Source organism: Ciconia boyciana, chromosome 16, assembly GCF_034638445.1.
Source record: "Ciconia boyciana chromosome 16, ASM3463844v1, whole genome shotgun sequence".
NCBI classification, from domain to species: domain Eukaryota; kingdom Metazoa; phylum Chordata; class Aves; order Ciconiiformes; family Ciconiidae; genus Ciconia; species Ciconia boyciana.
The window spans coordinates 11,305,728-11,318,182 of record NC_132949.1 but is presented as its reverse complement, the minus strand read 5'-3'; positions in this window follow the sequence as shown (position 1 = coordinate 11,318,182).

Sequence of the window (12,455 nt, the reverse complement as noted above, 5' to 3'; positions counted from 1 at the left end):
AGGAAGTGCGGGTAACGGGAGATTATCAGGTGGGATAAAGCACGGATTTGGAGATGAGGAGACCTCCCCGCTTCTCCACGTCACCCGTTCCCCGTAAGGCATAAGCAGTGCCCTCATCTCAGCTTGAGTGAGTGTTGCAGAGATCTCCTCCTGCTATGCCATTCCTCCCACTCTGAACATGCAGATCCCAAATATCAGAGCCCACGAGCTCTTCTGTGGATGGGGAACAGCACTCCCTTTTCCAGCTCTTCTGTCCCGGCCTGTCTGGTACTCACTGCTAATCCAGCGCAGGCTGAAACAGCACCATGGAAGGATCCTCATCCAGCTCAGAAGCCCTCAGAAGCCCTTTGAGATGTTCTTGCTACTCACCTTCTGGCTCATCAGTGGCTGCATCTCAGGGATGGGTGATGTGATCCCTGGAAGTGATCTGGAAGGTACTTTGGGATGCAAGGTGCTGTTTAGAGGTGAGGTGATGCTTTTATCAGCCCTTGTCCCCTGCCCAGCACATTTATCCAACATGGCAGTGGAACATTATCAGGGTCCAATACCTTATATTAAACAGACTTCACTCAAGTGTAAATTCTGCCTAACCAAAGTGGGTCTCCAGCATCATCTAGTGCTGTAAAACCACAAAGAAAGGGACATTTGAGAGGATTTCAATTTACAGACCATGGCTGGGCTCTCAGACACTCTGGCTAACGTTTGCTAATGGGGGTGTCTCTCCCCACCCTGGGTGAGCCAGGCCCCAGATTCATGCAGGGAGCACCCTGGCTCCTGTGGCCTCTGGCTGAGGCACCCCATGCGCTGTCCATCCCCCAGGGCCTGCACCCAAGAATGTTAATCAGACTCGGCTTTATCCCTAAACAAGATTTAATGACAAAATACTAAGTTTAATTGCTAGACTAAAGACAAGGGTTCAGAGGTCTTATCTGCTGTACAGACACAAAAGAGAACCATAAGACAACATAATGCAATTCTGGATTATACCTGTCAATCCACATTTCTCTCGGTTCCTTTAGTGTCTCAGCTAGATTAGGACCACAGCAGCCCAACCTTCCCACCTGGCAGGCATGTCCCCAGAGAGTTTACAGCTGCACACTCCAGTGCGATGGCTGCATCCCTCCTCTGGAGGCTGCAGGACAGAAAGAGAAGTGAGAAAGCCCACGTCCTCCTGCCTGTCCCCGGCCAGGCTGGGATTTCCCACTCCCCATTCCCCCCACGGCTGCAGGGAATTGCCAGCTGGGTGTCGGGCACTGGGACATCACGGTGTTGGAGGTATCTCAGTCATTTCCTCCTCCTCCCCAAAGTATTTGGATTTACCTGTTCTTTTGACGTGCATTGGCTTTTTGATGAGCCACACCTTTTGTAGCACTGTATTTTCTGAAATCCCTGCCTGTACAAATAGCTGGTGAGATCTGTCACAGTCCACGTATCGGGAGTAGCACATACAGACCAAACACAACACAACAGCCCATGAAAGCTGAATTAAGAGCGTTTGGCTGAGGAGACCCTTCCCACGACACCATCAGCTCTGGGACCCTCCTTTCCAGGACTGGATCGTGCCAGCGTTTTCCAAGGAGCCGGTGGGGATTTTGCACACTCCATGGAAGCGCCTTAGCATTCATCCAGCAAGCATGTAACTTAGCAGCTTTGATGCATGTGTGCAGCTTTTCTACCATGTTTTTATTAGAAGATGCATAATTTTTTGTACTGAATTAGCCTGCTTTCAGAGCACTGTTGCTTTAAGGGCAGAGCCAGGTTTTGCTGGAACCTCTACCTTTTATTTTTAACTTTTGCTACCAAACAAAAGGCAAATCTTTTCCCCACCAAGGCATTTTCTTGTGTGTCAGAAGCGATAGCATGATGCCAACTTCTTCATCTATCAGTTTTACATAAATTCATGAAAAGTGTCATGCAAAAGTGAATTGTTCCGATCACACTGGCTGTGGTGTAAGCATCTTGTAAAATAATCCCAAACTACAAAGTAGAGTTTACAAACTAATTAAACCAGGCAGATTGAAGAGGGGGAAATAAGACCCTGAGAGGTGTATGACTTCTCTAAAAGCTGCTCAGTGGGTTAACACAGAGCTAAGAATAGTGCTTGGGCCACCCAAACCCCCATCAGTACCAGTGCCACTGGTCCCCATCCTTCCTGGAACCAGGTATTTGCAAAGCAGATTTTGGGATGACACAAGGAGATCTTTTGTGCTTCAGCTGTGGAGTCAAAACAGCAAACAATTCCAAAGCATTTCTCTGCTGTGAGATAATATAGATGGCACTGCTGGGCTTTCTGTGGTATGAAGGGTGATACGAACCAAGCAGACATGAAACGCAGTCGCAGGAGGAATTGCTTTCTAGTTTCTCTCTGTGTGCTGGTAAGGCTCTGCCAGCTGGCCCAGACTGGTAATTGTGGAGAGAATTACAGAGGACACTTCTAGGCAATGCATGAATCACAGTTGCGGGCAGCAATTGTTCCACAGGTGACACAGGCTGGCTCTCCTGGACCCAGATTTACTCACCTCTTTACTCAGTGTTTTGTACAGTTCAAACCAGAAAACTTGCTGTTTCTGCACAGAGGTTGCTCCATTGAATGTTCCTACACCCATGAGGTAAGAGGAAAACCCTTCAGATGGAATAATTCTCCTTGTTCCTTACATCCACCAGCACCAGCCAGGATAACATCAACAAAATGTCACAGAAAGTTTGGTTTAAGCTCTTAATATATGTCAGCTGTAGCTTGTAAAAGTTGGATTGGCTTCTTAAGAAAAATAGCCCCAAGATAGGTTTTACTGTAATTGTATCTTCAGCAGTTGGATGTCAGGAGTTTTTTCCCTAGGAATGGCAAATGGGTAGGTGATCAGAAACAGCATCCAAGCAAAGGTAGGTCAGGAGGAGGGCTGAACCCGCTTATTCTGAGCTCTCCCTGGAGCAGGGGGTGCAGGTAAAACAGGTTGTGACAAGCAGGTTGGGAACCAGTTGTGGCTCCATCCTCCAGACTGACCCACCTGCCTCCAGCTGGAGCCTGCACGTCTGCTCGGCAGGGCACAGGTCTCCTCCGTACCTGCTGCCTCCTCGAGAACAGGGCTCCAGCAAGGCTTGCATACTTGCTCTTGGCTCTTGCAATTTGTTTAACGTCTCACATGCAGCAGTTGTGGCAGGAGCACGTGTGTTGTGCCCACTGATGAGGGCAACAGAGCAATGGGGGCTACATCGTGAAGAAACTGGGGTTGGAAAGAAACGGGCACAAGCAGAAGTGCAAGACTAGTTTTGCTCTGTGCTGTTGCTGCAGAGCCCTTCAGTAATAATAGTAGCTGTCTTGCTAGCTGGTTAATCAATAAACTAATTGAGCTGCATCAGTATGGTCTCTGGATCCCATTTCTTGATGATTGATTTATTACACAGATGGCACTGGGAAGGTGCAGCTACTGACAAGGGGTCATGATGGCACTTAGTGGAGCACTGCTGAGATGGGCCTGGAGGGTGCCCAGCTCTGCAAAACGCACTCGTTAAAACAGGGCAGAAAGCAGAGAACCCAGCACACCTTCAAGCTGAGATGATCAAAGTCCCTAGTGAGGACAGAGGAAGGGTCAGGTCTGCAAGCTCACCTCGCCGGCATCCACCCTGGATGACTCTTCCCAGGCCATGTGCCCTACAGCTGCAGTCATGTGCTTTCCAGCATCTTCTTGGAGTCTGACACAAGGCAGCATCTGCCAGTGCTGATGCTATCCTGCTGGCCTGATGCTGAGTTTCACCTTGTTGCTTTATCTCTTCCCAACTAGAAAATCTGTACGTCCTTTTAGCAAACGTTATATTCCTGCCACTGAACAGGCCAGTTCTGAAATGCTCAGCATCTTCTTTCTTTCTTCTGAAGTACGAAGACTTGTATGTCAGTGACAGGGCACACGCAGCTCTTTAAAGATCTACAGGAGCCAGTCCTGCGGGGGCAATGAACAGAAGCAGGTACACAAAATCAAGCCAGGGAGCTCTTGGTCCTAATCCAGACAGGATGCCGTTTTCCTGACACGGTCATAGTTCTGTTTGGAGAAAAGTAATTCACCATTTCATGATGTTAATCAAGGGCATGTTCATGGGAAAATAAGGCATTCTGGAGCGTGTGACCCTGGAGTGCTGTTGCATACAGTGACCTGGCCAGAGACAAGTGACCAGCCAACACCACCTCCTTTTTGGGAACAGACAGCACCCAGCACACTGAGATGTAGGGCTTTGCTGTGGGGCTTCTGCACGCTATTGTGTGTCCTCTTCCATACATATGTATCTATAATGGGTTTTTTTTTGTCCTTATTGATCTTTTGCAGTACTCTGCGATGTTCCTCAGTCATGGGTCCATGTCCCCAGCCCCTGCCCCCTTGAAAGGTCCCAGGAAGAGAGATCCCTCCTATCTTTATTCCACTTCTTCCACTCTAAGAAGTCCTTGGTGCTGTCCCCTCCCTTCCTCTCTGCCATGCGTGTCCTTTGCAGTGCACCCTGTGGGACTGCAGCTATTTCGGAGCAGAGGGCAGCTGAAGATTGCCGATGTATAAATCTTGTGCATCTGTCAGCAGCCTCCTCTCCTTTTGTACTGCAGCAGCTCCATCACTGCACACATCTGCTGGACTCGTATTAATGTCACGATAGTGAGGTAAGAGCTGGGGGAAAGGGCCCAGGGCATTTGGGATTTTGTCCTGTGTTGGTATTAACCTGCAGAGGCACAGCTTGTGGTGAGTGTTATGTGGGTCAGGATCGCTGGACCAGCAGCCAGTGACCATCCCAGCTGCAAACAGCCAAATGGTGGGGCTGGGCCACCCTGGGGGTGAAAGGGAGTGGGGTAACAGCGGGTATCATCACTGGGACTCAAAACAGGTCAGCCACTGGCAAGGAAAGTGCCCAAGACTTCATGCAATCCTTCTGCACATAGGGCAAGTGCCACGTACTGTCCTCGAGCCCTCAGATGTGGCTTCATAACCACACCAGCGCTCAGGGACACCCCAGGAACATCGTTGCCTCTTGCAGCATTCTGCTGCTGAGTCCCGGGCGTGCTCCCGACGGGGCAGCGGGCAGCACCGCTGTACAGATGTAAGAGGAGATCTTGTTTCTCTCAACCTGAAACCATTTCCTTTCCCCCACTGCCCTCCCTCCCCTCGCCCCCTAATTTGTCCCTGGGGTTTTAATATCTATTTCTCCAAGTGCCACGGGCCAAATTTACTGCTCGCATAACTCCACTGACTTCAATGGAGAAGAGCGTTTAGGGTGCTCCAAGGAGGCGTAAGTAGGAGTGATGTGATGGAATTGAGTAAAGGAAAATATAGTCTGACTGTCAAGAAGAGTTTCCTACCAGTGAAATCTATAGACTGTGGAAGTTTCCCATGGGAACGAGCAGACACCAAGTTGCTGAAGTCATTTTAAAACAGCACAAGAGAATAGGAAATCAGCCCAGTGACTGGCCAAAAGGAAAGGCGAGATGACATAATGCTACTTCTCCTTCTCTAATTTCTGTGGCTGCATTGCTTTGTCCATGGAATTATTTTCACGCAACTGGATTTCTCCTTGTTTTTTCAGCGATGCGACGGCCCTTGCTGCTTCTGAAGAGGTTTCAATTCCCCCACTAAATTCTGTCCTGCATTAAAGCAATACCCGCTGCAGCCCCGTTAGTCCTCCTGTTATTCCTGCTGCTTTCAAATCTCTTCTGGGGTCTTTTCAAGCTTCTTCCCTGACTTACCTGAGTCTTTGGCTCCAGTTCTGTACTTATGTAGCTGTACAAAATGAGTCAGCCTAATTTGGGAATAATGGCAGGGCTCATCCAGGCCAACGCAGAGGCGTGGCGGGCTATGGAAGCTATCAGACACGGATCTGTAACTTACTGGCAAGCAGGAGAGAGACCAGGGATGGAAATCTTCCTATCTTCAGGGATCCTTCAGGCAGGTTCCTGGTAGATCATCTGCTGGAAAATCATAAAGGCAATTAGCACATGGTGAAACACTGCTTTCCCCAGTGACTTTTGGTTCTGATAACTACTACCTGCTTATTTTGGGCTCAGTATATAAAACCAGGTCTGCACAGGCAGTGGCCATGCCCAGTTACAACCCAGTGGCTTTTGCATTCTCTTGCCCACAGAACTTCCTAATGTGTTTATGAATGACTTAACATTCACTCACCGTCTCAACATCAGCAACTTAAAGCTCTACTGCTAGCAACCTCCTACCTCGCACAGTTCCCAGATAATTACAGATTAGAACCGGCTAATTTTTATTTTTGTAAAGCTGTCAGAGATCTATGTTTGTTATTATTGTCTCCTAGGTTGCCAGTTGCATAAATACATATGTAAAAACCCCTTTGATCTCTAAGTATAATGACACAGATTTATCAAATGTTTGCCTTTTTCTGTCTCTTTGAAAAGGCTGATTTATGGAGTGCAGTCCCTACCTCCCTTCCTCTCTTGAAATATGAAGTGTTTGTGAGCAGCCAAGGTAATATTTAATATCCTGCCAAGAATCCTTTGCACTTCCTAACAAATGAACTACAACCTAACCAAATGGTTCACATCTGTTTAGCCTCTTCTCCTTTTTAACTAAACAAATTAGCATTAGAATACCTGGGAGGCACACAAAGTCCCTTTCTAGATGACAGAACACAGACAATTATTAGCAAGGGGAGTAACTGTACTGAAAGGAGCAGGCATGGACCTAGCAGATGTTTTCACATCTCCTGTAGTGTCCATGAATGACCCGCACCACAGCGGACATGCTGCCACGGCCTTTTGAAGTGGGCGAGGAGTCCATTCACAGTCCCCTTCTGAATGAAATTAAAGGCAGCGGCCTCAGCTAGTTAAATGTTTCATTTAAACCGCTTCCAGATAAGTTTTTCTGGGTTTCCCCCCGCCCTGTAAATGGCTAAAATAAAGAGCATCACCCCACTCCTCCCCACGCATGCCAGCTTGGAGATAGCGTCCTGCTCAGGAGGCAACGGGCACCTCTGGTTTTATTTCTGTTTTCAGCAGTGGGTTGTCATCCCAAGAGCATCAAACCACCTGACCTTATTGCCCTTTCTCTCTGTGAAATAAGGTATAATGGGTTATTTGGGTTTTAGGAGAATCGCAAGGCACAAATGAACATCTGCAGAGTATATTTTGGATTATTACAGACTTCTACAGTCTACACATAGGCAATTACAAACTCACACCCCTCCAACCACACGGGGCCTTTCAAGCACCCCTGTTCCCGCTGGAGTCTCAAACACCTTTTAATCAGAAGTTCAGGAGCAGGTTTTGGGGCTGAGGCGGGACAGGATGGGGTGAGATGGGCTCTCCACTGAGCACTCATTTAATTGGATTCATTGCTGGAGGAGGGAGCCAAATGAAACAAACGTTTTATTAGAGCTAACACTTAGCTTTTGTTGTAAATGTTTTGAAAAAGAAAACACTCTAAAGCCTCACAGAGATACTGCTATTAATATATCATTCGAATAACAAGTGATTAAAACCAACAACAGCTACTATGAAAATGTGGCTTTGTAGCACTGGACTGCATGTGATGCAGCAGGGAAAATCATTATGAACACACCAGCGGGGTGCAATTATAAATAAAAACAGCTCTGTAAAGGCTACAAAAGCAGCAATAATCAGTCCGGTCTGTGGTTTAGTAAGGGCTAAAGACATTTACGGAAGGTGCTATTTATTACCAGAGCCAGGGACACCACTGGATTAAGGGGTGCAACTTCAGGATAAGTCAACAGAGGGAGTTCACTGCCATCACGGACAAGCGAGACACAGCCTGCACATCCCTGCAAGCGGCCCAGATTGCTGCATGTCTGTCTGTCCGTCTATCCAGCATGGTCTTCCTGCAGTCCCCGCTAAAAGCAAAGCATATGAAGGGCGGGCAGCGCTGGAGCAGGCTCATTAGCTCCGAGCTGCGTGTCTTTGGCACAGGTCACGGCTCTAAGGACAGACCCCAGCAAGGCTAAGCCCTGCAGGTAGTTCATACAGTTGCACCTCTTCCAGCGTGACGGCTCCTCATCTCACCCGTGGGCAGCTTGTGAACATCCTCGTGGAGCCGTCTTTGCAGAAGGCCAAGTGAGGCTGCTTCCGAGCAGGAGCGCGGGATGCAGTGCAAATGCCGTTGCAGATGCTCCGTGACTCCTGGGGAGCAGACCGGCCGGGCAGCAGAGTGGCAGCGCAGAGGACAGACCCCTTCCCATCCCCAAATGGAAGCATTTGTCGTCATCTATTGGCAAGTCCTGGAGGCAGTGCCCGGGCTGGCCGAGGTCCCCAGGGCCCCCTCGGGTAGGGACAGACCCACACCCCACGCAGTGCTGTGAATGAGGAGCACAAGGGAGAGCTGCTGTGGGAATGTCTCCCTGCAGATGCTTCCACTATGCTCTTCCCACTGCTCATTTTTGAAGCAAGAAGGGTTAATTAGCCTCACTCCCAACACATCGCCAGCTCCTGCCAGTCCTTGTGCCCGTTTGAAAGCCAAATGCACGTAACAAGCAGACAGTGGCCCTAAGCAGTACACCAGGGGCATCAGATGGGGGAGAGGAGAGCTAAATAATATTCCTCTTTCTGCCACTGGGTAACTACGTGGCCCCAGGCACCCTGCTTCCTCTCGGCATGCCTCGGTTTCCCTTCTGCGCTGGCTGGGAGCAGTTTGGTGCAGGGACGGCTAAGGGGCAGTGTGTCGGTCACCCAGCCCTTTGGCTGCTCTGCGGTGCAAGTATCGTACGAACCTCCAAGTTCAGCTGATAAACTCAGGCTGTTCCCTTCCCCAGTTTGGATGCCGTCCAGCAGCTCCCCTGGAAGCACAGCGGAAATGCCTTAATCACCTCGTTTGCATCTCTGTTTCAAGTTTAATTTGATACAGTGCCTCCTCTCCCCGGCCAAAAAAAAATCCCAAACATCTCCCAGCCTTTCTCAGCAGCACAAATCTTGATCTGTCTCGTTGCTCAGAAAACAAAAAGATGAGTCCCTACGCCAGCGACTTCTTTGCAAACGAGCTTTGACTGCCATGCGCCCATCTGCATCTGGGCATCCAGTTCCTGTGCATCGGGACGAGAGGGTCGGCGGTGGGGCCCGTCCTGCCTGGCTGAAGCTCTGTCCTCCCCTGGCACCATGGTCTGGTCTCTACCCTGCCCCACCCGCAGGGATGCCTCTTTCCCTCTTCCCCCTTACTGCTTTTCGGAGGAGGAAGATGGGCAAGATATCCCTACTGGTCTCAGTAGGGACAGTTTGGTCGGTCTGGGAGATCGGAGCCCAATCTGTTTCCAATCGCTCAGGGCAATTCCCCAAAGTCTGTGTTTCTGTTTAAGACAAGACAGTCCGGCTACAGCTGCAGTTTAGATGGGTACAAGCAATGTATTTTATGGCACATATTTAATGAAAAAAATGTATCAAAGGGAAGCTGTTGTTACCATAGAAAGTGTTAAAAAGGGGAGCAGGGGACAGAAAGGACCTTGGCATGCGTCTTGGACAGCAAAACCAGGGGGAAAAAACTTCAACCAAACTGCCCCAGCCTCTGGGGCCACACACACTTCTGAGACATGTGAAAACCTCTTTGGGTATCGCATTCTGCCTTGCTCGACAGGCAGGACTGAAGCAGGGCTTCTAGAAAAATGGTAATACAGGTATGAATTTAGGGCAACTTTTCCAGCTCTAGTGGGGACAGCCAGGCATCCTCCTTTCTAGGCACCTCTTTTTAGTCCTCGTGCTCCCCTAAAGCACAAGGACCGTGGCAGCAGCTCCCCGCCAGCTCCCCAGTGTGGTCTGTGCCTACCATGCTCAGAGCATCTCTTCAGAGGTGTCAGTGGCAACGCTCAAACAAGCATTTGAGAGCAGGAACCTTTCAGGGACTCAGGGAAACATGCTGTACCTTCCCAGAACAGATAAATGCACCAACCTGAACCCGTGCGAGCCCGCTGCCAAATTGTCAGTTCTTGTTCCAAGGCCTGGAGGTGCCAGAACTGGTTAGGAGCGGTAGGGAAAACCTCTTCACATTGTGGGAAAACAGCTCGTTTTGCCAACCTTGTTCTGTGAAACAGTTGAACTGTGCCTTTTTGAAACACTGGAAACTAAACCCCCGCCCGAGGCACTGAGCCAGGCTAGAAAATCTTCAGCGCAAACAGTTAAAGTCTGGAAGCAGGAAAAGCAGAGGTGACGGGAAGTGTACAAGGCAGAGCTGATGAGAGATGTTCCTGCCAGCTCTTTTAAACACATGTACTTCTGATGGCAGTCTAAATGGCTTTGGGACACTGTACACATGCTGTGCTCTAAAGACCTCCTTTTCCTTGGGTCAGGGAGAATTTGACTGCTCTGGGCCTGACAAGAGCCTTTCGGAAGCGCAGGCATCCTTGCGACATGGCAATCCAGACCAACGCAAGCTCTAACAGAGCACAGAAACTGTCTTGCGTTCAAGAATTACTCCAAGCTCAGTCAACAGAAGGGTTTGGAAGGTAGCTCCAAAGCTTGCTAAGCTTTGTGTCGAAGCCCTAAAAGTCTGTAGTATATTTATTTCAGAGGGGACTAAAAACCATCGATGGGAACCACCCAGCAAGTCACAGTCTGAGGGACTCTCAGGGAGGAGGGTCCTCACCAATGACACTTCTGACCTCACAACTTGGGAGATGATGAACATCGGAATCAGACTCTGACTTGTCTTTGGCAGGGCCAAGTGCTGGACACGCACCCGTGACCTGCAGAACTGACCTGCAGAAGAAATAGGAGCACCAAGAGACGAACAACTGACCAAGGCCACGCCGCCAGCACGGGTGGCAAGCTGCATCCCGCGAGCTCTCACCGGGGCCAGCGCTTCGCCTGGTTAAGGAATACCGTGACTAGAAATGCCATCGGGGACAGCCTGCAACGGAGCTTCTAGTATTACCACCTCCAGCAGAGCTGCTTGGTAGGAAAACAGTGCTGATATTTCTGTTTTAAAAGCAAAGTGTTCTGTAGACAGCCTGTGTTTCCAAGGAAGGGGGAATATCTAATCACCTCTGGGGAGCAACCAGGACAACACGCTTTCTATCTGTAATGATAATGATTTCTAATAGTATCACTCTGTTTCCATTCCTACTCTCAAGGGATCTTCGGAACTGAAAAGGACGTGTGTGTTTTGTGTAAGCCTTGAAATGCCATGGCCTGGCTGAGTGGGAAACGCTGCTGGAGCCAGGAGAGTGTGAATGTGTTACTCTGCTGGGGCAGATTATATCAGAGATTGATACAGGAAGCGAGAAAAAAAAAACCCGGGGGGGGAAACGAGAAGGGAAAGAGCTGTGTGTGCAGGGATTGGGTTTCCTCATTCATGCTGGAACAAAGCGCAGAGCCCCACCAACTGCCTGGTTTGCTGGGATGCCTGTTACGCTGAGGTACTGCAAGCGGGTTCACGCAGGGCCCGGGGGCTCCTTGCCAAAGCAAGAGCTTGGGGCAATTCGCAGTCACGTAGCTCAGCTCCCCACGCTGCCCTGCGAGGCAAGCCTTGTGCTGAGGTGAAGTGATTTGCTGAAGGTCAGAGCAAAGAAGAGACGCGGGGTGGAATCTAATCATTAGCCATCGGTTTACAGGGCCATACAAAATAACGGGTAGGGGACTGACAAAAACATGAGCTGTTTACTCGTCCAACAAGGCGAAATATCATCATCCCTATTTTACAGATGGAGTGCATTTCTTCAAGATAGATCTGGAAAGAATGAAGATCCCCTGAGCCTTAGGGCTACTGTTTTATCCACAAAACCACACAAAAGGTTTAAAGTCCAAACAGACTAAAACCAGCTTCATCCTCTTGAGTCACTGGCACTGATCCCTCTATGAGCTTCGGTACAGGCTTCCGGCGGTGCAAAGCTGCCTGCTGTAACAGCAACACCTAGATGGGACCCTCTCAGCCACCAGCAGACCCAGGGGTTGGAGGGACATGGCACATTGCTGCTATTTTTTTCACTACCACATAAATAGCAGGTATTCTCCAGGAGGACCAGTTCATGGGGAGATCCTGAGTAACCAGGATAACAGGATGACAAACAACCTATATTCAAGCTCCCCAAATGGGACAAGGAAAAAACCATTGCAATTCTATGTCGGAACTGCCGTTTCAGATTCAAGGAGCTGTGCAAAGCCTGATCCTTGCACGGACCAGGACTGAGACGCAGGAAGTCCAAGTTTAACTGCCAGCACTGCCCCAGCTGTGCAAAGCGGTCCCAGGAAGACACACTCATGCACCTCACCTGCCTCTTTCCCTGCAGAATTTAGGCAGCAATATCAGCAGGGCTGGAGTGCGGATGGCTGACATTCATCGTCCCTGTAGGGTCAAAGGGACCACAAACACCTTTGGATGAGGGCAGACAGTTCAGTATTTTTTTCATTTCCATAGTGGCACCAGAAATATTGAAAAGGGCACCTGAGAGCACCTACTGTACTATCTGTCAGTAATCGAGATTTCAGTTTGGCAATGTTTTTATTTTCAAAGCACATGCAACAG